We start from the raw sequence: 27,470 nt of genomic DNA, 5'->3' as shown, positions 1-27,470 counted from the left end.
GAAACCCTCCATTAAATTAAGATTTGAGCTGAAACCAAAGACATATGAATAAAGTAATAGTTGCTTGAGAAAAGACATAAACTACTTCAGATGGAAACTGTCATTTACTTCATTTTATTAAAGAATATATATGACTGAAAATATTACAATGACTTGCCTTATTCCTTTTTTTACTATAGAAGATGAAATGTGATATGAAAATCTTACAAATGTCTTAAAGTCCTTCTGGATTATCTGACACAAGCAGTACCCTATTAAAATAAGCAAAGTAACAAGAGAACCTTGCCTACTTCAATTGTGCTGTCGAAAACAAATCAGAGGAAGCCAACTGTCATAGGGCAATGGAAATGTGTCATTTGTAACCTGATTCAAGTGTGGGGATCAGTCAACCATACTTTCTCAAAATACTGAACACAGTGTAAAAGAACATAGTGCAGGCACTCTAATCAAATGAGAAGTCCACAGGAAGTTATTCTAATTTAAATGAGGTTTAAACTCATTTCAAAAGTCACATACTTCAAGTGTATATATTTATAGTTCTCCTAGTAGCCCCCTAAATGATTTCTTTCTACTGGTTCCAGACCCTCCTCATCATAAATGAAATGATTATAATGTAGGGTCATTCAAAGTTTGGTTTGTTTCTGTACTTACTATACACACACACAAACACACATCTCTTTCCCCATATTGATCTCACTGAAAGGAGAATCAAGCATGGGATTTGGAATCAGTACACCCAGCTTTACCTCTGACTCCTGACCATATCTTAGCATCATGAATTTCCTTTACCCATTAACACATCTAGTAAATGGGGGCAGAAGTACGGGGCAGAAATCATCCCAGAAGGGAACCGTTTTCACAGGATGCTGGTCCACTGTCATCGGCACCACAGTCCTGATAAGTGGGGATAAAAATATTTGCCTTTTACTTACAGAAATTGTCTCAAGGGTCAAAAGCAATAAACACTCAGTTTAAATACCAGATTTCTGAGGTTTGTGAGGACAAAACCTGGGTAAGGAAACATGGTTAAAACTAGGGTAGAAAGTTATCCACTGAAGCAGAAAATCTTTGGCTAAGGTTCGAGGACTTGAACCAACAATACAGCATGGGATCCTAAAAAGGGCTTTGATTTGGATGGACTTAGCTTAGAGTCATGACTGTACCGTTAACTATCTATGTGATCTCAGACAAGTCACTTAACCTATCCAGAGTCTGTTTATTTATCAGCAGAATCAGAACAGTACCTCCCTCTCAGGGGAGATACACCGATGAAATGACAGGTTCGGGGCTTCCCTGGTGGCGCAGTGGTTGAGAGTCTGCCTGCAGATGCAGGGGACGCGGGTTCGTGCCCTGGTCTGGGAAGATCCCACATGCCGCGGAGCGGCTGGGCCCGTGAGCCATGGCCGCTGAGCCTGCGCGTCTGGAGCCTGTGCTCCGCAACGGGAGAGGCCACAACAGTGAGAGGTCCGCGTACCGCAAAAAATAAAAAATAAAATTAAAAATAAATAAATAAATAAATGATAGGTTCAGCTCCTAATACAGTGCACAAGACTAAAAGTAGCTCATTCTATTTATCTATTACACACGCTTGCACACACCTGTGCATTCTCTTGATAACCAGTATATAACTAAGTACACGACCTCTTCCCTTTCCTGTGCAAAAAAAGACATTCAAATATAATTTCTCTTAGCTTCATTTCCTTGTAAAATGAGGCTTCTGTGATAACACTATATATAACTTAAATGTAAACAATAAGATGTAGATATTATTTTTTATTATTTCCATTTCCTTCTTAAAATTTCAAAATGTTTTAGTCATTTATTATAGAGGGCCCTGTTGTGTCCAGTTCAAGACTGAAGGACATCATTCCCAGTTGCAGGGAATGATGCTGCCCAACAGCTCTCCGCTGTCCTCTTCCCTGGGAATTTCCCCTGGCTAGAAAGCCTCTCCACTCTCCACGTATCGGCGGAGGCCTTTGGTAAGACTGCATCAGAGCCCAACTTCTTCTGCTCACTCCTGCTTCCTTCCCCTCCTTCCACAGGTGTTGATCCCAAGAGCACTCTCTAATAAACTTCCTGCATAGAGTCTATTTCCCAGAGGTCCCAATGTGCAACAGTTACAGTCCAGAGTAACTGGGCTGCCCAAACTAGTGTGCATTAAAGGTTACTGAGGTCAGGCTTCTTGCAACATCATAAATGAAGCACCTTTTACTTTTCATAAGAACTGGCGCATCTGCTTTCTCTACAACTACAAATGGGGACTTTTGATTGAGGAATATGAGAGGAAAAAAAATGAAAACAGATTAATTTAGCCAAATAATTAGTTTTGCTTATCTGATCCCAGAATCAAACAGTTAATTGAACTGAGCAGTTGTTTTGGCATGGTAAAGACAAAGCCCTACATGTGGCATATAAAAAAGCCTATCTTTTGGGTCCTTGGCAATTGTTCAACTGAAACTTGTCTGTAAAACTGCTTCCCCCCAACAAATGTATTCCACTAAAGACGAATCCAAAACATTACGTTTTATTTTTATTTTAGAAAAGATTATATAGTACCTTGGTTGTCAAGGGGAAAAATGCTTGAAAATATGTATTTCAGTTGCCTAAAAGTCTTCCTCCTACCCTTTTAACTGTGTGAGTTGTTAAAACTGAAGGCACTTTGCCAAAGGCATTTAAAAGTATATTCTGGCCAAATCTACACTGATTTAATAATACCTCTGGCAATTTAACAATATTTCCTAAAAACTGAAGTCACTAAAATCCACATTTATAGGGTCAATATCATTTTTGCCTAAGGGTCTGAAATTGAAAGAACAATACACTAATTACTGGACACTTACCCAAATTCTGTGGTTAATTCATTTGCATAGTAGGGACAATTAAATGGTTCACATGCTGTTTAATCTAGGACTACTGTAAAGTTGAACAATATTAGCACGCTTTCTTTTTTTTTCTTTTTTTTTTTTAATTTTCTTTCTTTCTTTTTTTTTTTTTTTTTGCTGCATTGGGTCTTCATTGCTTTGCGCGGGTTTTCTCTAGCTGCAGCGAGTGGGGGCTACTCTTCATTGCAGTGCACGGGCTTCTCATTGCGGTGGCTTCTCTTGTTGCAGAGAGCACAGGCTCTAGGCGCACGGGCTTCAGTAGTTGTGACTCACGGGCTCTAGAGCGCAGGCTCAGTAGTTGTGGTGCATGGGCTTAGTTGCTCCACAGCATGTGGGATCCTCCCTGGCCAGGGCTCGAATCCGTGTCCCCTGCATTGGCAGGCGGATTCGTAACCATTGCGCCACCAGAAGCCCCAGCACGCTTTCTAATAAGGATATTTTTCAATTACAGAATAGAACTTTCAAAAGAAAGTTTGTCTAATATGAACCCACAATTCCCAGAGGAGGCTCTGCTATCACAATAATTTCTCTAATCCACCCTATGTTTTCCCCTCTCAATTTTACTACCTTATGTCCACTGACATGAACCCGTGTGCCCTCTTTTAATCATCGCCTCCCTATTGGAACTCCGTCGAGTATGAATTAGTCAGGTGTTGACCTTGAACAAAGACCTGACTGCCAACTCGTTCTTTTGTACAATAAACAGTTAAACTTTTACAAATCATCTTAATTTGTCACCCATGTCTGAGAGACAATGCATTATAATGACCAAGAGCGTGGACTTGGATCTGAGGTTCCCAGGTTCAAATCCCAGCTGGGCATCTTGTTAGCTGTGTGACTTGAGCAAAGCACTTTAAAGCTTCCTATGCTTCATTTTTTTTTTTTTTTTCATCTGTATAGTGGAGATGTTAATCATTCCTAGCTCACTGGGCTACTGTGAAGATGAGTTAACATTTGTAAAGCATTTAGGACAGTGGCTGCACATGGTATAAATGTGTTTGCTGTTATTAGTTGGCCTCTGTATTTTCATTTCCTTGAGTTCCTCTCCTTATAACCTCTTGGGAGGATGCAAGCCTGCTATGCCATCTCTCATACTGTTACCTGACTCATCCACTTCATCCACTTCTCTGCTCTTCACAAAGCTCAGTTTTCCATACCAGCTTGCTCTTTCTATCCACCATAACACATATTCCATTTCCCCATTACTTCTGACTTCTTATTGCCATCTGTCACCAAAAATTTCATCTGCGGCCTATGATAACATGAAAATGTAATTTATGAACATGACTAACCTGCAAGGCACACAAAATGCAGGACTGCTGCTCTCATGCAGTCTTGCACTGTTTTTTTAACAAGTTATACAGCCTTGGCTAAATCAGGCAGAGAGATACCATAATAGTTTGGGTGCTCAAGGGAAATGGTAAACAACTAGAATGTAAGATGTCAAGTTTCAAATTAAATATGAACTGGAATTTTGAAGAGCCCACTGCTTTTCTGTAAATGAGGTATGGTCTCTGTCAACAAAGTGCCTTTATTTTTACTTCATCTAATACCATCACCAACAATGTGAGCTCTGGTTCATACTGAGTTCCCGAAACTCTTCAGGGCTCTGTGAGGTAGAAAGAACTCTATCTCGCTTTTACAATAGCTACTGTGTATTGGCTACACAAGGCAGGCAGCAGTAAAACCTAGTGGGAGTCAATAAACTGAGTCGATGGGACTCGGAAAACACCTAACCAACAAATTGGTTCTGTGATACTGTGACATTTTTATAGTCACATTTTTTAACCACAACAGCTCTTGAATGGTATGCATTATGGCATTTCAATTTAGTCATTTATCTAAAAATGAGTTTTATCTCGGCTCATAAATAAACAGTGACATTCCCGCGTTTTGAAAAGCTCAGCTTCACCTTTTGCTGCAAAGCTCATTTTACAATTACAGAAACATGCCCTTTAGTGCCATGTTACTTAATCTTTGATTTATGGCCCTTATCTTTGTGCTAACCTCTTTCTGTAAACTACATGAAGTTTGCACAAGCTCAGCTATTTCATTCTTATTTCTAATCTTAATGGGTTAGTTTCTCCCTAGTGGCCAAGTCTCTCTACCAAATAGAGAGATAAGGTGAAAGTATTCACTTTTTTAGTTCACCAGCTATTATTCAGTGTCTCAGTCTGTTCTCAGTCTGAAATAAGTAATGCGTTTCCCGGGAAGCCTTGGCTAGCTCTCCCAGAAAGCCTTTCTTTTCTGCTACCCCTGCCCCTCCCACTGCTTGCTCCAGTGGACCTTGCAGCAAAGCCCTGCAGGCAATGGCTGCCTTCCCTCCCTCCTTTCCACACTTCACTTCCAGCCAGTGGGCTGGGGACAAGAAAATTAAAATGGCGCCTCAGAATGGCTTCTCCTCCAGTTCCATCTTGTCTGCCTTTCAGTGCTGGCACTTGGGTGTTTACAGAGTCACTCCCAACTTCTCCCACAGTCTATCTATGGCTCTAGGTCTTGTCCCATAATTCAGGGAACACTGGAGATGTCTTTTACAGCAGTGCACTTAATTTGAAGGAAATCTGCATCTTGCTCAAGGTCCAAGATGATAAGTGTAGGTTCTTATGCCTTCCTTCACCTGTATCCACACATTATAGACTTGGCCAGTGTACTTCAACGTTTGTGCTCTGGGGTTGCTGCTAATGACTTGTTTCAGTACAGATGGATTTTCTTCTCTGTTTTTTCATTATTTCTGTTGTTGTTTGGAGGTGGGGAGAAATGGACTTTTACTCCACCATTTAAAATAGAAGTCTTTATAAAAGTTTTGTAAAAAAAAATATAGGAAGATGCTGATGACACAATGCTAAGTGAAAACAAGTGCAGGGTACAAAATAATATATCCAGGATGGTGCATAATCATGATATCAAATACATGAAGGGGATAACACATCAAAATGTTAATCATTGTCTCAGAGTTGGAGAATGATTTAAAATTTTTCTATTGATATTTCTTTGTATTTTCCAAGTTCTGTTTTGTGTTTTCAGTGAATAAGTATTATATTATATTCAGCAAACAATGTTTACAAAAACACATTCATGTAGCAGCACAGTCTTGGTTAGGACTCTTGGCTAAGCACAAGCTTATATGTGTACACTTCTTCATTCAACAAATATCTACTGAGTTTCTGCTATGGGCCAGGCACTATGCTAGGACTGAGGGATATAGCAGTAAACAAAGGAAAGTCTGGCACATAGCGGCTTATATTCAGGTAGGGGAGACAGATGATAAATAAGCAAATAAACCTAGGATGTGTTAAGTTGGGGTAAGTGCTACTGCAGAAAAAAATAACACAAGGTAAAAGTACAGAGAATGACAGTAGATTGGGAGGAAGCACCAAACGTTTTGAATCTGTATGGATCAAAGAAACCAAGGAAGGCAAAGAAGCTAAAAAAGCAGACACTCAGAAGAGACTCACTAAGTTAATACTACAGGTTCATTCATTCATTATCAGTTAGGTAGTCATTAAATCAATAAATATATATATTTTTAATTTCTGGGCAATTCTCCTTAGGATATTTTTACCTTGAAATATATAGTGACTAATATGAGCATTTGGAAAGCAGATTTTAAAGATTCTTCCTGTGAAGATGTTTAATTAGTAAACATCTTAATGTTTACTAATTAATCTTAATAATCTTAATCATGAATAGTAAAAGGGACTACTTAATGAACATTCAACACCAATGAACTCGAGAATTCCCACCAAAAGGACATAATTTATCCTTATCATATTTTAATACACTGTGTGCATTAAATGATTGTTCACCACTAACATGTTTTTCATCTCACTAATTCTTTTAAGTAATTGTGTGGGAAAACGAAATGCATTTAGGCTGTACCCTAGCGAACACAGAGTTCCTTGAAGTGGATTTTAGTAAAGAAAATTGTCATTTTAAATATAAAACAAGGCAATATTTTACCCACTATAACACATCTACAAAACATGATGAAAGCCAGTCAAAAACAAGAGTTGAAGTGCAAATGCAGTAACTGCTCCCTTTCCCACTTTTGCTAAGGAATGCGTTTGGTTATACACAGAGGTGAGCCCATACTTCACTGAGTGTTTGCTATATCCCACTATGCTATAGTAGCACATGCTTTTCTTTTTTCATTTAATCATTAAAACACCCCAACAAAGAAAGCACCTCCATTTTAGAGGTTAAGTAATACCCTCCAGGTCCTATAGCTAGTAAATGACTGAGCAAGAATTCAAACCAGGCACTCTGATTCCAGGGTCCTTGCTTTTAACCATTACTTCCTACTGACAATCCCTAGGCTTACAGTCACACCACTGGAAGCTTCATGTTTGATTGAAAGAATTCTGAATTATATAACATACTTCCAATTTCGAACAATTAATTTTGGACTTAATACTATTATATGTACATGTAATTCTAAATATCTATTTTTAAAAGCTGTCACATATTACTCTTACGATATCTCTGCTTTTAAGTTAGTCTCCTCTCAGGTTGTTGCCACACAGGTTGCTTCTGCACGTAGACAGTTGCTCCTCTCGTCCTAATAAACGTGCTGCACCAAAGTTATTAAGACTCTTGTAAGTTAAACAAAGTAAGTTGCACAGCAAGTTCTAAGGGACACGTGCTGGGTTCTCTATCCTTCCATCCATCCATCCATCCATCCACCCATCTGTTCAATATCTATAGGAATCACCATAATCAATTCTCTCCACTTGATTTCTACCGCCTCTACCCTAGTATGGATCTCTTTTCAATTCTCACTTGTTTTGATAAAATATTGCCCTTACTGTACTCCCTGTTACAAATCTCTCGCCCAATCTTCACTTTTCTGCCACATTCCCTTTCTAAATCATAGCTTGATTTTGGTTTTCCCCTTTAAAAGAGATAATAGATGTAAATAAATGAGCACCTCGCCTGGTCTATAGTACATGCTTTGTCAACACTATTATTTTTGCTACAACTATGAGCCAGACATGAAGCTAAGCACTGGGAATATGGCAGACATGAATGAGACATGCTACGCGACACTGAGGGGCCTGAAATCTAGTGGAGAAAAGTAAACCACCTATCACCACCCAGTGGTAGAAACACCTCACCCCAACGTGGGTGGAGGCAGAGGCGGGGAGGAATGAGCTGACAGGGTAACAAGGCTGGGAACAGGAACAGGAAAATTCCCAGGAGACTAACAGACTGGAAATTACAGGAGTTCCACAACATTTAGTAAGTCTGGAGAAGGGCAGGGAGGGGATCAGTCACGGGACCCAGGAGGCGGGACAAGTGGGAAGGGCCAAAATCCTAAGGGTTTCTATCAATATGTCATGCTAAGGATTTTGGATTTTATCCATAGGCGATGAGAACCTACTAAAAATTTACTAGCACAGTCACTGATTCAATCAATTGAAAGATCAACTTGGTAACTGTGAGATAACTGAGCAGAAAGGGATGGACTCGGGTTAAGAGGCTGCTGTGGTAATCAAAGAGAAAGATGACGACAACCTGAATAAAGATACTAGAAATGCACATGGAAAGGACACAATAATGTTGAAAGTAACTGAATAAATAAGGCAACTTGTTGAGCGTTCAGATGTCGGGAGATGCTGGGTGGGGTTCAAGAGAAGGGAGTGTCATGGATAACTACCTTGGTAATTGGGGCCATTGACTAAACTAAGATATGGGGACAGAGCCAAGATTTTGAGGGAAAGATGATGAGTTTACTTTGGGGGTGTAGGCTATGTGAGAGCTGATGAAACAGCAAAATGCAGATGAGCAGAAGACAAAGAGAATCTCTAGCCCAGGGCTAGAGATGAAAATTTGGAAGTCACAACACAGGTGATAGTATAAACCTTGAGCATGGATGACACAAGAATCTGTGTAGGGTTATTTATTAATATCACTCATTGAAAAAGACACATAGGCTCCCTTTTCCACACTGGGAAGCAGATTAAGGTTTGGCTCCAGTTTAACATTATCTCCTGCCACTCCATACCACGTATCTTACTGTAAAGTCACATCAGGATACTTATAATTTCCCAAGTCTGTCAGACTCGAATACCCTCCCCTAAGTTTTCTGCCTGGTGAACCCCCACTTGGCCTTAAACTCTAAAGCAAATATCACTTTTCCTGGGAAGCCCTTGATAACCTGGCCACCTTCCTCCCGACTTCAGGTGGAGTTCGTTGTGCCCTCCTCCTTCCTACTACAGCACTTGGTCCATGCCTCTACTATTGATAGACAATTTTATCCTCCACTAGATATAAAGTTCAGAGAAGGAAAAGACTGCAACTACACAGGAAAAGGTATCAAAGCATGTTTACAAACTGACTGCATAAAGCAATGTGTCCTCCATCTGCAAACACCATCCATTACTCTAAAAAAACCTATGACTACCCCTGTTTGGCAAGCAGCCACAGAAGGTTCTTGGGTATAGTGTGATATTTTGGGTATGATCTACTAAGAACTTTATTTTATTCCCACATTGCTCATATGCATGTCGACACAACTGATGTGCTGAAAACAGTGCCATCATTTAGAATAATAATTACTATGAATATACTAGCTCCTCTCAGTGAATATGCCACTGTATTTCACTCAGGGCAAAAACTGGGAAGAGAGAAAATCTAAACAGAAGTAGACAGGTGGAAGGAAGCAATGGGAAGCTTCACTAGGATCAACTGGGAGATCACTATGGCACTCTGATGTAATATCTCCTCCAGCAAGGACAATTCGAAGACAATAAACAAACAAACAGCTGAGAAAGTTTACATTTGTTAAGTGCCCAAGATATGAAAGGCATATTCTTTATGAAGAAAGACAACAGAAACCTTACCTGGATTTGACTTTAAAGAAAATGCTAAATAAAAAGAGATCCAAATGTTCAAATGACAATCATTCCTTCTAGAAGCATTAGCTCTTCTAGAAACAAGATATTTATTTTTGCCACTTAGCTCCTTGAATAGAAGGGACAATCTATAAAACCTTATTTGTACTGACATCAAAAGGCCTTTCAGATTGCTATACCTCCCTTGACTCTACTTAATTGTAAAAAAGAGACATTTCTGAAATTCACTTTCTTTCTAGTTTCTTAGCGAACACTTATAAAATTTTTCCAAGACACTGAAAGATACATCCATATGGTCTGAACTTTCAACAATTATGACAAATGTATTATCGAATGGAAAGACGTTGTAGGATGTTTCATTTTTCAGACTGACCACTACTTCTTCAGGGAATTCATTAGTTTTCATTCTTGACAAACAGTTTAGTGAGTGTACTATAAGTTAAAGATGAGATGCCTCCAAATATCACAGAGTGACCTATTTTATGTGACTTAAGAACGAGAACTCTTAGATGAAAGTTAGAAAACTGTGTGTGTGTGCAGAAAATCTACTATACACGCATCATAACGCTGGTCTCCTATTCAGCTCTGAGTAGAAATAAACGTATCTACTCTCAAGAGTCTGTGAGAAATTCAGTCCTAGGGATCATCTGTCTTGATACTACCGAGATGGTATAAATGTGAAAATGCTCAGCCTCAGCTCTTACATTAATTAAGGTGAAGATGCTGAGGTGTCCATGATTCAACTCAATTATTATTTAGTGGTCACAAATAGGATGTATTACATTTGGCATACCCATTTACTCCAAGTAGGTTATGTTTTAATTTACTAAATACTTTGAAGTTGTAGCTTTCTTTTCCAGACATGTTGTGACTGTGTACCCTGTGCAAAGAAACAAGGTCAAAAATCTTTAATTCATTTTTTAGTTCTAGAACTGAAGCACTGTGTGACTTTAGCCCTTGATTTCTCTGTTTCACTTTTTCCACTTTTAACATCTGCAACATGATAGTTGTTTTCTTCTCATCTTTTTAAAAATTTAAAACCCTGTAATAACAATGAATATGACAAGCTCAATATTTTGTAATAAAAAACAACTGATGACGATAATCATGTTTAACCTCGTTGAATACTTACTGTGAGCCAATCATTGCTTTAAATTCTAGCTAAATCATGTCATTCTTACAATGACCTCTGAAACAAGTAACCACTTGTGTTAGGTTCCCCGAGGAAACAGGTGGCACAATCAAATGCAATTTGAGGGTATTTTAATAAAGAGATCATTTGCAAAGGTGTGGGCAGGGTTTGGAAAAACTACAAGAGATGGTGCAGTACCCTGAGCTAGTAAGACCAAAGGGGAGCATTTATCAGTATGAAGTGTCTGGAGGAGGACACAGTTACCAGAATTCAGAAAGTGGCCTTAGGGAGGTGCTCGTGTGCCAAGAACAGTGGCCTATAGTCTAGGGAGGCGAGCTGATAAGGAGGGAGGCCAGGAATAAACAGTGCAAACTCTCTCTCCCCACCTGCTTGCTCATCTCTTTCCGATGCCTCCCATTGTCCAAACCCAACCAGAAGCCAGAGAACAAAGAAGCCTACTGATTCAGTCCAAATATCTCAGCACACAGAGCAGGTGGAAAAAGGAAGAGAGTGGATCAGATATCCATGATTCCCATTTTATCCTAATCATTCAAAACTTACCTTGAATAAATGAAGTAATCAATAGATACTTGTTAGAGAAAGAACAAATAATATCAAGAGGTTCAGTAAGCTGTCCCAAATCACACACACAGTAAGAGGCTGAGCCAGGCTGTGCACTGAGACTCACACCCATGCCCGTAACCAATGTCGCAGTCTCCTCCATCCACCATCTTTATCCCACACCATTTATAAGAGCGCTGTTGGGTATCTCAGGTGACAGTAAGAATGACAGGAAATAATCACCACACCCTAAAAGCTTGTAATTTGCGTGCCAGTTTGGTTATCTCACCTTTCCATCTCATTACTGTCAAATCTCCAAATTCCCTTCTAGCATCAAAAGTTCTATAACAGCAGGTCTTAGGCCTCTTACAATTCCCTCACCTATTCCAACTAGCGGCTGAGCAGTGCAACCTTCCATCACATGGCATTTTGCCCACTTGTTTGACAGTATGCTGCTTCAGAGGGATGCTCTGAGTATAAATAACACAGGTTAGGGCTTCCCTGGTGGCGCAGTGGTTGAGGGTCCGCCTGCCGATGCAGGAGACACGGGTTCATGCCCCGGTCCGGGAGGATCCCACATGCCGCGGAGCAGCTGGGCCCGTGGGCCAGGGCCACTTAGCCTGCGCGTCCGGAGCCTGTGCTCCGCGACGGGAGGGGCCACAGCGGTGAGAGGCCCGCGTACCGCAAAAAAATAAATAAATAAATAACACAGGTTACACGATGATATCTTTTAAGAAGACAAGCCTTTAACCTCTATTTACTGCAGTGGAGTAAGCCTTAGGTCTTATATTATCGATACATTTACTTGCAAGACATGTTGAAGGATTCATTTACTCAGCCAACATGTATTGATCACATAGCATGTACCTGAAACTGCGCTAGCTACTTGCACAGACTGACAAAACATTCTTACCAAAATCAACAAGTGGCCTTCTACAGAAATGAGTCAATAATTACCCAGAAGGAAGTTTAAAGTGTGTTAATCACCAAGAGAGGTCATGGGCACATATCCTGGAGTGCAGTCAGAATCCTGCCCCTCAGCAGCACCCTCCCCTTCTTCTCCCCAAGTTGTTCCGAGTTTGGATGTAGGATAAAATCCTGTAATAAGCACAAGCCATCCAAAAGCTGATATTGTTCCTCAACACAATCAAGTATTCTGCTATTTTCCATCTTTTAGGAAGGGCCTCTGCTTTGAAATCTCAGCCCTGTGAACAAGGGCCTGCCTCAAATAGATCAAACAGAAATTTGTTCCCGTGGGTTTTTTCTTAGTTCTGCTTTTGAGCTTGGGGAGGCCACTCTTTCACGCCTGGTTCTGACTGAAACAGCACATAGAAATCTTTCGTCTTTTCCAGGGACAAGGCAACTGAGCTGGCATAGCTACTCCCTTTCATGCTGTGCAAGCATTAGCTTTGCATTTTTAAAAACTATTGTACAATGTGTCACGCAGTGAGGCTTGCCAAAGGGAGGGAAAGGGAAAAAAGAATAGCAGAGTTGATTTCCTACATGCAAGTTTTAATGATTTTGGAAAACCATCAACCTGGATTAAATTCTGATACTAATTTGACAGTTTCCCACTAATGGCAAGAATGCAAAACCATTAATTAGCCTCTTGATAATTATACATTAAAGAACAATCTATTTTCTTGACAATTCTAACAAATGGACAAATTCATTTCATTAAAAACTCAAATACTTGACGAAGCTGATTTCATCCACGAGCTGTTGGTAAAATCACTCTTTCAAATATCCTCCGAACGTTTCCATAGGTGCACGTACCTGGGCTTTCTGTTACCAACAAAAGTTCTGAGTGTGCAGGACTTCTGGGGCATGAAATGCATTTACATACATTATGAAACACAAACAAAGCAGAATCCATCAAGTCTGTTAGCGGGAGAAACTTACATCCCTCTTCTTACCAAATCAACCTGTAACTTGTGAAGAACTCTGTTATTTCCTAGCAACAGGAGTAAACACTGCGCTATACCCTGTGCCGAAGATATATAAACTTGTTAATCTGGAGTACTCAACTTAATTAAACATTAGACTTTTAAATTGCATTTTTAGTGCACAACAGTACTGCTAAATTATGATGATCAGCGGCTAAGTATGCTTATGTCTGCAGAACTCGGGGAATGAAAATGAATCATTATTTTCCATCTTGATATGACTGCTTTTCTCTGAGTTCACGGGGCCTCAGAGTTCACTGGAACTGTATGGCTAAAACACAGGTTGGAGACCTCATTTGTGAAAATTCCTTTAAACCTTTCACCACTTTGACAAATCCAGTCCAAGCTCACCGAGCCAGTTCAAAAGTAACTCTCAGCCTTTTTAGAGGTTTTCAATTACACCAACACAGCACACCAGAGCCATCATGTTGGACAAAGGACACTGCAGATACAGACAGGCACGAGTTCTTTTTAAGAGACTCACATGAAAGCAGCCTTCTCCAAACTGGAGCCAACAGATAAAAAGCACTGTCTGTCTTGAACCATCCTTGACTTAGTAAAAAGAGATCTTCGAATTACTTAAACATGGTTAGTGTTCGGTTATTTACAATTGGATGTATGCTATGATTTTTCTGGCTTTTTAGAAGTTAGTCTGCAAAAATACTGGCAGCTACTTTGCCCTCCAACTGTTCCAAATAGTTTTTTTGAGGAATTGTTCAAAACATTCTCTAGACTTCATTCATCCTCCTCCTACATAGTGTGTGACAGCAGGATTTACTTTTCCCTGTATGCACTCTGAGAAACAAAAACCTCAAGGAGGTCAAGGAGCTTTCCAGGTTGAAAATGGGAATCAACTGCAGAAAACAGAGGTTAGGCCTAATTCCACTTTCTATTTCAACGTACCCTTTGACTGGGCCTGAGGTAACCATACTCTTTTCTGATACAAGAAGTCCTTCTTAAAATGCTTATATGACTTAACAGATCAAACGCTAATGTTTTCTCCCCTTTACAAACTTTGAATTTATTTGAATATGTGATTAGTATGGTTTTGTCACAGTACCAATCTTTGAGATTTGGTTGAATCAATTATTTTAAGTGGCATTTATCATTAGGGGTAAAGTAGACCAGCAAGCACGTGCACATTAGTTGGTCAGGAGAACTTGCAAAATTTAAACACTGTACGTGCAAAGGCAAATTGACTCAGCCTATAAATCTCCCATTCTCTCAGGGGGCGTAGTGATGACTCTAAAACCACTGGAAACATAGAGAAAGCCCATCATTATGACTCTAACAGCTCCCTGATGCAGGCTATTCCTTCTTTGTGTATTTAATGTTCTAGATGTCAGCTGGCCTTCTTTGTAATCTCGCTGGGAGGCTTGTCCAGTGGACACGTTTTGTTTTGGTGTTTGGTCTGTCCTGCTTACGCCCCCTCCCCTACCGCCGTTAAATAAGACGTTACAGTTTAACATGCTTAACTGCAGATAAGTTCCCCTAGTATTCAGTATGGGAGGAGGTGAAGCTCCACGCTGAATGAGATGCATAGAAGCTCGGCACGATTCTAGGCTAGAATGTCCCTTTGAACTGTCGAGGCCCCCTGTCCACTCAGTCTGACTCAAACGCAGTTCTGCGGCACTGGATAGAACCAGGGATCGCAAGGCAGGAGCCAGGGGTGGGCCCCCTCCCCCATACCAATCCCTTCCGCTCCTGAGGTTACAAATAACCCTCCCCCATCCTTTAACGCGTTCAGTGTCCCAAATGCCAACTGTGGGCCTCCTAAACACTGCACTCTACACGAGAGACAGAGAGACGACTGACACGTTGCCTGCCCCCACAGGCCCATGTTCAAGAGAGCAGACAGCCGAGTACAACACCTCCTGGTGGGGCGACGGCAGAGGTGCAAGCTAAGTGCTGGGGGGCATAGAGGTGGTGGTGGCTGAGTCTGCCCTTGGGACTCCCAGGGCCTCCTCAGATCCCGAGCCTGCAGGCCACCACAGAAGCCACCAGCCACATGTGGTGACTAAGGATGGCAAGCATGGCTGGTCTGTGTTAAGAATAAAATACACCCAACTGTACTCAATATCTTGTAATAACGTATAATGGAAGATAATGTAAAAAAAGAATATATATATTTATATATATATGTATAACTGAATCACTTCGCTATATACCTGAAGCTAACACAGCATTGTAAATCAACTATATTTCAATAAAAAATTTTTTAAATTAAAACAATTAAATACACTCACATTTCAAAGAGTTTGGGGAAAAAAGAATGCAAAGAATCGGTTAATGATTTTTTAAAATATTGGTCACATAGGGCAATGCTAATACTCTGGATAGACCAGGTTAAGTAAAACATTATTAACATTAATTCCACCTGTTTCCTTCTGCTTTTCTTACTGTGCCTACTGGAAGATCTGAAACGACCTATGGGGCTCGCATCCATGGACACTGTTTATTTCTAGCAGGCTGTTCTGGTCACAAGCAGACATTTGGGGAGAAAACCCAGGAGGCTGTCTCAGGGGCAGGTGGGCGAGAGGGGAGAAGTAGCCGTGGAATGAGAGAAGAGGTGAGACACGGGGAGCCCAGAGAGGGGCTACAAAGAGGGAGCAGAGTGACGGTGTGTTTGTTCCCTGAAGAGTACTTACCCGCCGGATTCATTTGCAGCAGAGAGACTACAACATGAAGACCAAAACAAGGACAAGAGTCACATCACCAATAACTGAGAAGCAGCCTGTGGTTTACAGGGAGCCATGCTCTGCCGGGACCAGCCCGACCAGTCAGCCTTGTCTTCACTCCATCTGTGGCCTGTTGTCTGGTCACTCTGCCTTCTCACCTGCAAAGGGGGACCTGAGAGGAACTGCTCTGCTCGTGGGTCCCCTTTCCTCTGTCAACCAAGTCTCTGGATACCTGAAGCTCCCTCAACACCCTGAGAGGGAGGACGGAAAGGGCTAGAGAAATAGACATGTTTGGGACTAGAGTTTTGAAACTACAAAGAATGGAATGAATCCTTTACACTTCCTTTTTCATCCAACTTATCGCACTTTATTTAAATTCTTTGTCAGCCCCCTTCTCTGCTAGATGTGAGCCGAGTGTAAGCGCCAAGAGCTCAGGACCCACATCTGTGTGCTGCCGTGACCACAGCTCCGAGTGTGGAGCCAGGCAAACAGGCGCCCACAATAAACATCTGTGGACGGGCTCAAATGGAGAAAGTGCAGTCGTTTGTGTTGTTGAGGATGTGCTGAGTTAAAGTTTCCAGGTGTGGGGCTTCCCTGGTGGCGCAGTGGTTGAGAGTCCGCCTGCCGATGCAGGGGACATGGGTTCGTGCCCCGGTCCGGGAAGATCCCACATGCCGCGGAGCAGCTGGGCCCATGAGCCATGGCCGTTGAGCCTGCGCGTCCGGAGCCTGTGCTCCGCAACGGGAGAGGCCACAACAGTGAGAGGCCCTTGTACCGTAAAAAAAAAAAAAAGTTTCCAGGTGTGTAAACGGCACTCCAGACCAAGTGCAGCGCTCACCCAGGGATGGTCCGGCAGTCGGGCCGCATCTCTCTAGGGATGTTATCTGCTCTGCGTGGCGGGCGACAGTGAGCTGAGACCTTCCCAGCCCTGGCCCACTCTGGCACTGGAAACATTCCAGGAGGCTCCTGAGGCAGAAGCAGCCACTTGACTGACTTTCAACGGGGAAGCTCAAGGCTGAGGGCAGTCAGGACTAACAGAGGCTGGGAGTCTCCCTGGCCGGGTCTCATGCCTCTCCTGGTAAGAAGAATGGAGTGAAGGAGCAGTGATGCAGATCTGGGCTCTGTTTAATTCCATGCTCACCGCTTGGCAGCTGGGGGACAAGTAAGTGCCTTCTCCGAACTTCACTCTCCACAGCTTAAAACAGGGCTCATCCTGCACGTCTTAGGGGCTGGTTGGCCATGATGTGCTTTTCAGAAAGGACTGGCACGTGGTGATCATGATAAATGGTTACATGTGATACACGGTAAACACTCAACAATGGCTGTTACCCTTCTTCCAGATTACAGCTTTTAAGCAAGGTTTTTAACCTGGAGGCCATGGAGCCCCAGGAAATCCACAGATGGAAACTCTTGAAATCAGATACAAAGTGGTGTGTGTGTGAGTGTGCACATCTTTTTTCTCTAAGGGAAGAAACCATAGCTTTCATCAGAGCCTCAAAATGCTCTCAGACTGACAACAGGTTAAGAAACATTCTTAAGCTTCTGCGGCTTCCAAAGTGTTTAGCTCATTTTGTGTATCTTTGGTATAACTTTATGCGTGATTCTCAGAACTAAGCCTCTTCCATGCCTGTCCAAGAGGCCTACGTTTTACACATGACAGTACAACCTCTGTAAGAGGCCTTTATTATCCGGCAACGGTAGATTCACGAGAACATAATTGGAATTTCTAAGGTAGACATTCATCTTAATTTCAGCTACATAGAGTACTGGTGTCCTTACGTCTTTAAACAACTTCTTCCATAGTGTTTCTGACATAATTGATGGCCAAGGAAGGCAGCTGGAATGTTTTATTCTTAGGAAGCGGTCACTTCGTTCTAGAACAACAACAAAAACATCATAATGGATGACTTGGGAGCCCAGTCAGGGATGGGGTCTCCTCCTCAACAACCCAGATGAGTGGCTGGCAGCTCTGCAGGCTCCAGGAAGAGGGAGCTTAGCAGCTTCAACTCTCTGAATGTTAGTTTTCTCACACGGAGAGGAAGGCTGAGAATGTAACATCTCTTTCCTGGGGCTGCTGTGAGGATTCCCTAAGAATAACTGCAACACAGAGTAAGCACCTCGGATATTAACTGTTAGGTGCCCTCTCTACGTCTATGGTAGGAAGAAAAAGTACTCCTCATCTGATCCCTGAGCCACAGATTCTAGCCTTGAAAGTAACTTTGGGCCACTGCTATTTTCCCACCTCTTAAGGCAGCTCTTAGTGACCAAGTAGGAAACGAGCAGTTGGGAGAACTGCTGCAAAAGTGTCTGAGCAGCAAGTTCAAAGAGAACCTGTCTTCATGTCCAATGTTCCACGATGCAAATATGAGAATCAACTTAAAGCAAATAGAAAAAAACCTAAAAAATCACCTTAAAAACCTGAAGATTAACATTTCAGTACACATATTACATTCATTCATTTAAAAATTATTGTGCATCCCTGACGTGAGAGGTACTAAGCACAGGACTATACAAAGACGAGGAAGCACAGTGCCTCGCTAAAGACATTTAGAGCAGGAACAGAGACAGACTAGTATACCCAACGCCGACCACAGGGTCAAGTCCGAGGCAGGGGCTGGGTGGGAGGGGGTGTTCAGCAAAGGCTTCTTGAAAGAATAATACTTGGGTTGTGTCTAGGAGGAGGAGTAAATGTTCACTCGGTCAAGAAAGGAGAAACAATATTCCACAGAGACAACAGCACATGCGAAAGTATGAAGATGAGAGAGGAAATGGACATTTGGTGACCTTAATGTTAGAGAGATCAGCACAGCATGAGGATTATGTGGACAGCTAAAAGAAGTGTGCTGCACACCCTCACTCCCATCCATCTGCTGTGTCCAACAGGGCACACATCATGGGGAATCCTGGAATTCATGGTTAAGAGTTTGGACTTCTTCCCCAGGGCCATGAAGTTTTGAATGGTTCTTCTTTTATGGAGATAAAGCTGGCATATAACATTGTATTAGTTTCAGGTGCAAAACATAATGATTTGATATTTGTATCTATTATGAAATGATCACCACGATAAGTCTAGTTAACATCTATCACTACACGTAGTTACAACTTTTTTCCTTACGATGAGAACTTTTTTTTTTTTTTTTTTTTTTGCGGTACACGGGCCTCTTACTGTTGTGGCCTCTCCCGTTGCAGAGCACAGGCCCCGGAGGCGCAGGCTCAGCGGCCATGGCTCACAGGCCCAGCCACTCCGCGGCATGTGGGATCTTCCCGGACCGGGGCACGAACCCGTGTCCCCTGCATCGGCAGGCGGACTCTCAACAACTGCACCACCAGGGAAGCCCTGATGAGAACTTTTAAGATCCACTTTCTTAGCAACTTTCAAATATGCAATATATTATTTTTAACTACAGTCACCATGCTGTGTATCACACCCCCATGACTTATTTATTTTACAGCTGGAAATTTGTACCTTTTGACCACGGATGCATGAGTCGATTTTAACTATTTGTTCTTTAGAAAGAGCTCTCAGGCAGTGGTGAGGAGAATGTCCTGGTAGGGAGAGATGGGAGGCAGCATTTTCGAGGCGAGCTGTGAGGACTGAAACAGGGAGGGTCTAAACTAACACAGAGAAAAAGAGTAAGATTGAGGGATGGAACAGGAGGTCCTGGTGATTGATTAGGTGGAGGCAGAAAGGGAGACAGTCAGACCAGGACCATTCCCAGGTTTATGGCTCGGTGGCTTAGTGAGATATGCTATGTTCTCTGGGGAAAACAGATGGAACAGTAGATATCTGCTGTGGCTGTTTGCACAGCCTCCACTTTCTCTTCTTTTCAATATTTTCTCTTTAAAAACCACCCGCTCCCTGCTCTCAGGTCACTCGGTTTAGGAGGGCTTTGCTGACCACCCTACCATGTACCTCTCCCACCTCCCACCCACTCCTCACACAGACTCCCTCCCATTCCTGAAGGCTCCAGGACTGGATCCACCATCAAGGCCGAGCCAAGAAGCATGTTCCCAATCTCTGGCCATAAGAACAGGTTCAGGCATGAGCATAGGATCAAAGCAGTCTAATTAGAGTAAATCCTGAATTATTCTCTTTTCCCACAGGGAGTAAGTCTAAAGCTGCTGATGAATATTTTACCACCATGAAGAAGACAAAAGCAGAACTGGATCCTTTCTGAACTTTTCCAATACAGGAGCCAGGATATGTCCCTTCCTACTTGAACACTGGGTTTCTGTGATTTGCTGACAAATACCAAAAAGTAAAGACAATTGTGTTTCAAAAAAAAAACAAAACTCAGAGTCTATTTTTGTAAGTGGTGGATTATAAAAACCTATATTACTGTGACACTAGCACCTTAGAACATTTAAATCTGCAAAAGACATTTAGGGACTTTATGGCAAATTATTTTGTGAATAATGAAAAGCCAGACCGGACTGCTTTAGAAAATGTTACTGCGGCAGATACTGGCACCTTCACTCATTAAGTTAACATTTATTGAGTACCTTCAGGGTTCTTAGACTTGTGCAACAGAAACTGGAAAAGCGTATGCTCAGGTTTGAGCCGGTCCGTACGAGGCCCTTCCATAAAGAGCAGCTCTGTGTGCTGTTGCGACTGATCGTGTGATGTGAGCAAGGCCAGGTGTTTTGGGCTGGCCTGACAGCTGCACCCGATAGTGAGGACACCACCCGAATTTCAGTCTAGCCACCAATAAAACAAGGCCGGCGAAGCAGCACCTCGACTGAGCCCTCAGGTGAAAGACGGCACAGAACATGTTCTGCGTTCCTCTCCCCTCTAATAAAATATCCACTGACGTTTATGGAGGAGCCTGGATGATGCATCGTGCCGGCTCTCTCCTTTCTCTACTCTCCCTCCATGAGAAAACCCTGCCACTAGCATGGCTTTAACTGTCATTAATGCGCCGACATCTCTATGTAAATGTGCCTAAATTGTCACCTCCTACCCACCCTGCCTCCCAGTGGCTAGGCCCAAATAAATCTTCAAGTGTTCATCTCTGGCGGATACTGGCTGGTTTTGCCACCCTGTGTCCATTCCCAATTCTGATGGCACTGCTCCCATGTCCTTTGAGGAAGCACCCACCTATTCCCTACTGTGTGCTGTCTTAGCAGGGCTGTCAGTCAAGGCTTCTGGCTCAGCAGTGTGCCTGCCACTCAAACTAGGCCCAAGGAGTTCTCTTTCCTGCTTCCCTAAGTCCAAGGGCAGAGCCTTCCATGGGCAGACCTCCAGCTGTGTGCCTCAGGAAAAAGAACTTCAGTTCCTACTCCCCAGCCCCCCAGAGAGGTTTTGTTTCTATCCTGAGAGTGGTTCTGACTTCCCTTCGACCCTTAGGATATCCTCCAGGTTGCATTTTGTTTTCTGTTGCTTTACAACTAGAGAAACTTTAGCCATATATAATCCACTGCCATTTAAACACTAAGCAATAGTGACATTCATAGCATACTCTGCAGCTTGTAAAGTACTTTCACATTCCATTTATCTCTTTTAATCAACCTTCCTGGAACTGAATTTTTCTCCTCCCCCCAAATAAATCACTTATTGATTTCTCTATTTCTCACAACAGCACGATCATTCTTTCAATCACTCAAGCTTTTTTAATTCTCATAATGATTCTGACTGTAATCAGTCACCTAACGATAAATCTGGGCTCTTCCAGGTCGATCCCTCCCTTTCCATTCTCTCTGCCTCCACCTTTGCAGAGCTTTCCTCACCTCCCACCAAGGACTGCTGACTCTGCTACCAACCTACTGCCTCCAGACCATCCTAACGCCGCTGGGAGAGGATATGGCTAAAATTTTATCGTTGTCACTCCTCCTCCTCTACCTGTGGTTTTCAGAACAAAGATTATAGCACAATGATTTATAGGGCAATTCCCTAGCCTCAATTCTGGGCTGTCTCCAAGTATACTATCTTATAGTACACTATCCCTCAGCACAAAACATTTGCTAGAACAAGTGTTTTCATATACGTACTAGATTGAAAAGAAATTGCTACAATTTTTTGCAGCTCGCTCTGATCGTAAGTGGAGTCTTTCAATACCCCTTGAATCTGGGGTGACCTTGTGATTTGATTTGGCCAATGCGAAGGTAGCAACTATAATACAGTACAAGCAGAGGCTTAAAGATCACCTCGAATTGGGATTTTCTCTTTCACTGCTTTTGGAGCACTGCTTGTCTGCCACATAAAGAAGCCCATGCTAGTCAGCTGGAGAATGGGAGGCACATGCCCCAGTTACCTGTTAATGTGACCTAATAACTGCCAGACATAAATGGGGTCATCCTAGATCATCCAAGCTACCAGCTGACTGAAGATAACTGAGGAACTCATCCAAGACCAGCAGAAGAACCACCTAGCTGAACTCAACCTGAACTGCCGACCACAGAATTGCAAGCTATAGCATCATTTTAAGCAACTACATTTGGGGGTGATTTGCTACACAGCAATGGATAACTGATAAAACATCTAAGCTGATTTGGTTAATTTCTCCTGGGAATTCCTTTTCAATTACTACTCAGTGTCTTGGGCACTCAATCATAAAGTATCTTCTTTCATCTTTTGTACCATTATTTTCCATGTGTCCTATTTCCCCCTTGTAAGTTCCTTGTGAAGAGACTCTGCATATTTTTATATCCCATGTATGTACAAAGTGTATACACAATGACTATTTAGGAATCGATCAGTACTTTTCCAGGGCCCAGCCATCAATCATATCAATTAATATTAATCATTTCAACACATATTTTGATCATTACTTTTAAAAGCTTAAAAAAAGAGCTGATAAGGTACAAACCATAAAATATAAAATCTAGTTATCTAACCTATGTAAAGCAAAAAATCATGCATAGGGGGCTTTCCTGGTGGCACAGTGGTTGGGAGTCCACCAATGCAGGGGACACGGGTTCAAGCCCTGGTCCGGGAAAATCCCACATGCCGCGGGGCGGCTGGGCCTGTGCGCCACAACTACTGAGCCTGCGCTCTAGAGCCCGCGAGCCACAACTACTGAAGCCCGCGCGCCTGGAGCCTGTGCTCCGCAGTGGGAGAGGCCACCGCAGTGAGAAGCCTGTGCACCGCAGTGAAGAGTGGCCCCGCTCGCCGCACTGGAGAGGGCCCGCGCGCAGTAGCGAAGACCCAACACAGCCAAAAATAATAAATTTGAAATAATAAAAAAAAAAAGTGCCTTGAGGTTTGCAAGTTACGGCATAAATCTTGATAATAACCATACATTTAAAAAATATCATGCATAGTATAAATCATATTAGTAACCATTTCATTGATTCATTTTCAGAAAATTAATTCTTGTAAGTGGAATCTGCACACCAGTCTAAGGGGCACAAGGAAACAAGTATATAAAGGTAAAAGCTTCACAGAAGCAAATGTCTGATTTTCACCAGGAAATTATTTTTCTCCCAAGACACTTATTTCTCCTATGTGGTTTGCAACCCTAATCTGACAGACTGCCAAAAACAAGCCTTCTAAGAGTGTCACTGATTCTCTTGCTGCTGTTCAATTAGATTTTGCATTTAGAAGAGAAATTCCCTTGTGTTTCTTATAATGATGTACCTGCTCCTTGGGAGATTTCCTCTCTTGACAAGAAATGCCTTCAGTATGGCAAGAAAAACAGCTCCAGGCTTTCTCTGATAATATCAAAGATCATTTGTTTGTATTAGATGGTTATGTGGGTTTCCCTCCTCTTAAGAGCAGTAAAGTACCGTTACAATTCCTTCCCAGACAACAGCGCACACAAAGTTTCTTGGCCTCTGTTCTGCATTTCTACTATATACCTGCACAGGAACAACTACTTGGAAGTAGCAAAGCTGTGACATAGTAGACAGAGAAATTCATTTGCTTTAGTCCCTTCCTTTTGGATATCAATACACAATAAATGTCAAATCAATAAATGCAGCATCATTTCAAATCCACCATATTGTAACCTTTCCTCATGAAATGCTTCCTATAAATAAAATGAAGTTTATGTTCAAAATTGTATAGCTTATTTTTGATATTTAATTTCTAACTGAGATGTCCAAAGATCCTTAAGAGAACGACCATCGTTTTCTTCCTGTTTCTAGACCTGGAACTCCTACATATTTGGTTATGGGTAATCTTCAGTTAATACTGCCTTCCAGAGAGACTTCTGCTATGCTGATGAAAATGTCACACCTTTTCAAATAGTTTTAAGGACACCTTAAGGGTGTCTTCCTAGACTCTAACCAAGCTGAATGTAATTTAATATTGAGATGCATCAGAAATATCCAACAGACATTCTCTCCCAGATGTAAACACATTAACATACTGCTTTCCCACACCTTGTCCTCTTTGCCTTTTAAAATTTCAGTATGTACAAATGAAATACAGATTTCAACCCATTCCCAACTGGGACATCTGCTCCATAATAAGAGAAATAGGTTTTTGCCTTCCTGCAGATTCAGCAAGGAAAGCCCTGCTTGAAAATGATGTGTTTAGAGTGACACCTTGGAGGACTGACATACTCTGCACACATGTAATCCTCATAAACCTCCCCAGACAGCCCTTATTTCATTTTGCAAACTGCATCCTGGCTGGGCTCCACAGCACGTGGTGTGTGGTGAGACTGCCCTGCAGTGGTTCTCCCTTCCTCTGGGCTCTTTGATGGACACTTGTCAGTAATAGCCAAGAGGAGTGGGGCCCAGCCACCAGCAAGTGAAAAACGGCCACTGATAGTAAGCTTAATTAACTTTCCCAAGGAAAGCCTGTTCCCACAGGAAAAAACACCGTTTCCCCCCCTCCTAGCCGTCCATTGAAAATGAGCAACAATGCTGTTGCCTTTTTGTTTCCCAAAGACTTTCTTCCCCGCAAGCAGTAGCGTGTTCCTCAAAGAATGCTAGTATTTCCTGTGGAAACTGTATGGCTGCCAGTAATGGCTCATAATTTTTCCTCTTTTCTTTTCGTAAAAATGAAATAAACAAAACGTGGCATTTGACAATAGCCAAAATACCAGTTCACCTCACTTACCACCTGCAGATGAAAGTCATCACCACGGAAGAAGGCCAGGAGACAAACACTCCTGGCTAAAACTGACGCGGACGAGCCCGGGACGCAGGACGGCGCCCGAGGGTGGCGGTCGAAGCCCGGGCAAGACGGAGCAGCCAGTGGGCGCGGTGCGGCTGAGTGAGGGGCTCCCCTTGGGCCGTGGCAACCCCAGGCGTCCCTCTTCTGCGATTACTATTATTGTTGGTGGTGCTGTTGCTATTACTATTACTTCGCCCCTCATTATCTCAGCTCTTAGGAGCCGCGGCACTGCCCATCCCTGCCTCCGATACGATCCCAGGTAGCAGCAAGAATAATACCCACACGAAACCGGCAAATGAAAAGAACAATCCTTTGGAAATTGAGGCGGGGGCTGTTCCCCCCTCCCCCAAGGAGAGTAGCCGCTTGGCAGCTGCCGCCGCCGTCGCTGTAGAGACCTCCCCCCAAACCCTTTCTGCAGAGGCACCGCCGCTACTCGAGCAGCCGGGACTCGCGGCACAAAGGGGGCCCGGGGCTCGGTGGGAGCCAGGGCGACACCCGCCCCGGTCGCCCGGTGCAAACTTGTAAAGGCTCAGCCGCCCGCGGCGCCGCCCCCCACCTCCCCGCGGCGCCCGCCCAGGACCTGGACTCACCGGGGGCGCCCGGCGCTGCGGCGGCTCGGGAGCGCGGACTACGGACGGACGGACGGATGGACAGCGGCGGCGGGAGCAGGAACCGCCGCAGCCGGAGCGGGCGGGCGGCGGAGGCGCTGCCGCGGCCCCGCTACGTCACAATGCGGCCGGGCCTCCGGCGCTGCTCCCCGGGCCCCGCAACAGACGCGAGCGGGCGGGGGCGGCCCCGGGGCGGCGGGCACGGAGCCGGCGCGGAGGGAAGCGGGGCGCGGCGCGGGCGCACCTCTGGGATGGGGGCGCGGTCACCGCTTCCCGGGCTTCAGGGGCCGCCGTGCCCTCGCGTTGCAGTGCGCCGGGTGCCCGCCCCCCCGGCCCGCGAGCCCCCTCAGCCTGACTGACGGCGACCCTCCCCGCGGCGCCCCCCGGGCGGCCCGCGCCCCGACCGCACCGCCTCGTCACCCCGTACCCCCGCCCGCCCTCCTGCCCGAAGCGGTCAGCGAACCTGCTCTTTCTTCTGTACCTTTCGCTCTGGTACCTCTGCTGCCCTTGCCGCCCCTCAACTGGCTTTCTCCGCTCCTCCCCTCCTACTTTTTGCCCCGCTTCTCCCTTTCTCCTCCGCCTCCCTCCCCCGCTTGGCGGCCTCTCCCCCCGGAGATGAAATCGCCCCTCACCGTGATCCCTGCGTCAACTGCTGCCACCTCATTGGTCCCCAAACCATTCCAGGGTTCCAGCCTCAGCCGGGAAAAGAGACTCGGGGAGGGCGGGAGGGGGGGCAACGGAACATGGGCACTGTCCTGGGAAATTGCTGTGCTTCGGGAGCCCCTGGCAGAGTCCTCAGGAGCTGGCACAGTTCTCAGCCCCCAATCCTCCCCCGCCCCACGCCAGGCTTGCCCACCCTAGAGGACTTCGCCAAGGAGGGAAGGGCAAGGGGGCTTTGCCCGGAATGTTCTGTGCTCAAGTGTGGGTGGTGGATGGAGGAGACTTTGGTCTAAGCGAATGGCTTTTTAATTCAACAACATTTAATACACCAACGGCCCTGCAGTAATATTAACTTTACTCTTAGCGTCTCTTTCTTAATTGGTGGGGGGGGGGGGGTCGGGGTGGGGAGCTGCTGGATTAGGCATCCACAAGTCAGCAGTGGTGACTGCCTCTTTCCTTCCTTGTTTCCGAAATGAACTCAGGAGGAGTGGAAGCATTTATGCTAACCTTGGCTCCCGATCATCTCGCTTTCGCCCTCTGGAAAGCTTTCAATGGTTTTTAAGAAATCTCTTTCCCGGGAGAGACGTCTCAGAGAAGCTCACTCAGCAAAGCCATTGAGGGCCACACTCTTGCTCCTGGGTGTGGCTGCTCGCCTGATGCTGCTCCAGAGAAAATTGCGAGGAAGCAAGTTCTCGTCTGTCCGCTTAAGGGCCTCCTCCTTCCCCTGCCAGTTCCAGAAGACAAGGGTGGCGCCACGATCCTGGGAAATTCGGCCCTATCTGGGTTAGTGGCAATGGGGATGTATAGCATGTGTAAGACCGTCACTGAAAACATATTACCAATAAAAAAGGAAGGGCCTGGTTGTTTAAAAACTGTGGTTCCCTGGATGACTAGCGAAATATTGCAAACAGTGCCTATGTAGTCCAGGGGCTGCTTTGTTGGCATTTCAGGAAAGAGGCCATTGTACTATTTGGAGGACATGGCCCAGCAATCCCTGCCCTGGACCTATTTGGAGGAGTACAATAGTCACTGAAATAAGGACTACCTTGAAGGCCCGCAGAAGACATTTCACATGCTTTTAATTC

General features: G+C 43.9%; 1 protein-coding gene across 7 annotated transcripts in view; it reads right to left on the bottom strand.

The window, feature by feature from the left end:
* SNCAIP (synuclein alpha interacting protein) overlaps window positions 1-27,146 on the bottom strand; it is a 150,988-nt gene extending 123,842 nt beyond the window's left edge. For 2 of the 7 annotated variants that reach the window (XM_067731556.1, XM_067731563.1), the window contains exon 1: window positions 26,189-26,339. The gene's annotated coding sequence lies outside the window, so the exon portion shown is untranslated. The other 5 variants (XM_067731562.1, XM_067731558.1, XM_067731557.1 and 2 more) reach the window with 5 other exon arrangements.
* Window positions 27,147-27,470: the final 324 nt, after the last annotated feature.

Source organism: Pseudorca crassidens, chromosome 3 (assembly GCF_039906515.1).
Source record: "Pseudorca crassidens isolate mPseCra1 chromosome 3, mPseCra1.hap1, whole genome shotgun sequence".
Lineage (NCBI taxonomy): Eukaryota > Metazoa > Chordata > Mammalia > Artiodactyla > Delphinidae > Pseudorca > Pseudorca crassidens.
The sequence above is the reverse complement of the archived record's forward strand: the minus strand, read 5'-3'. Positions and strand labels throughout refer to the sequence as shown.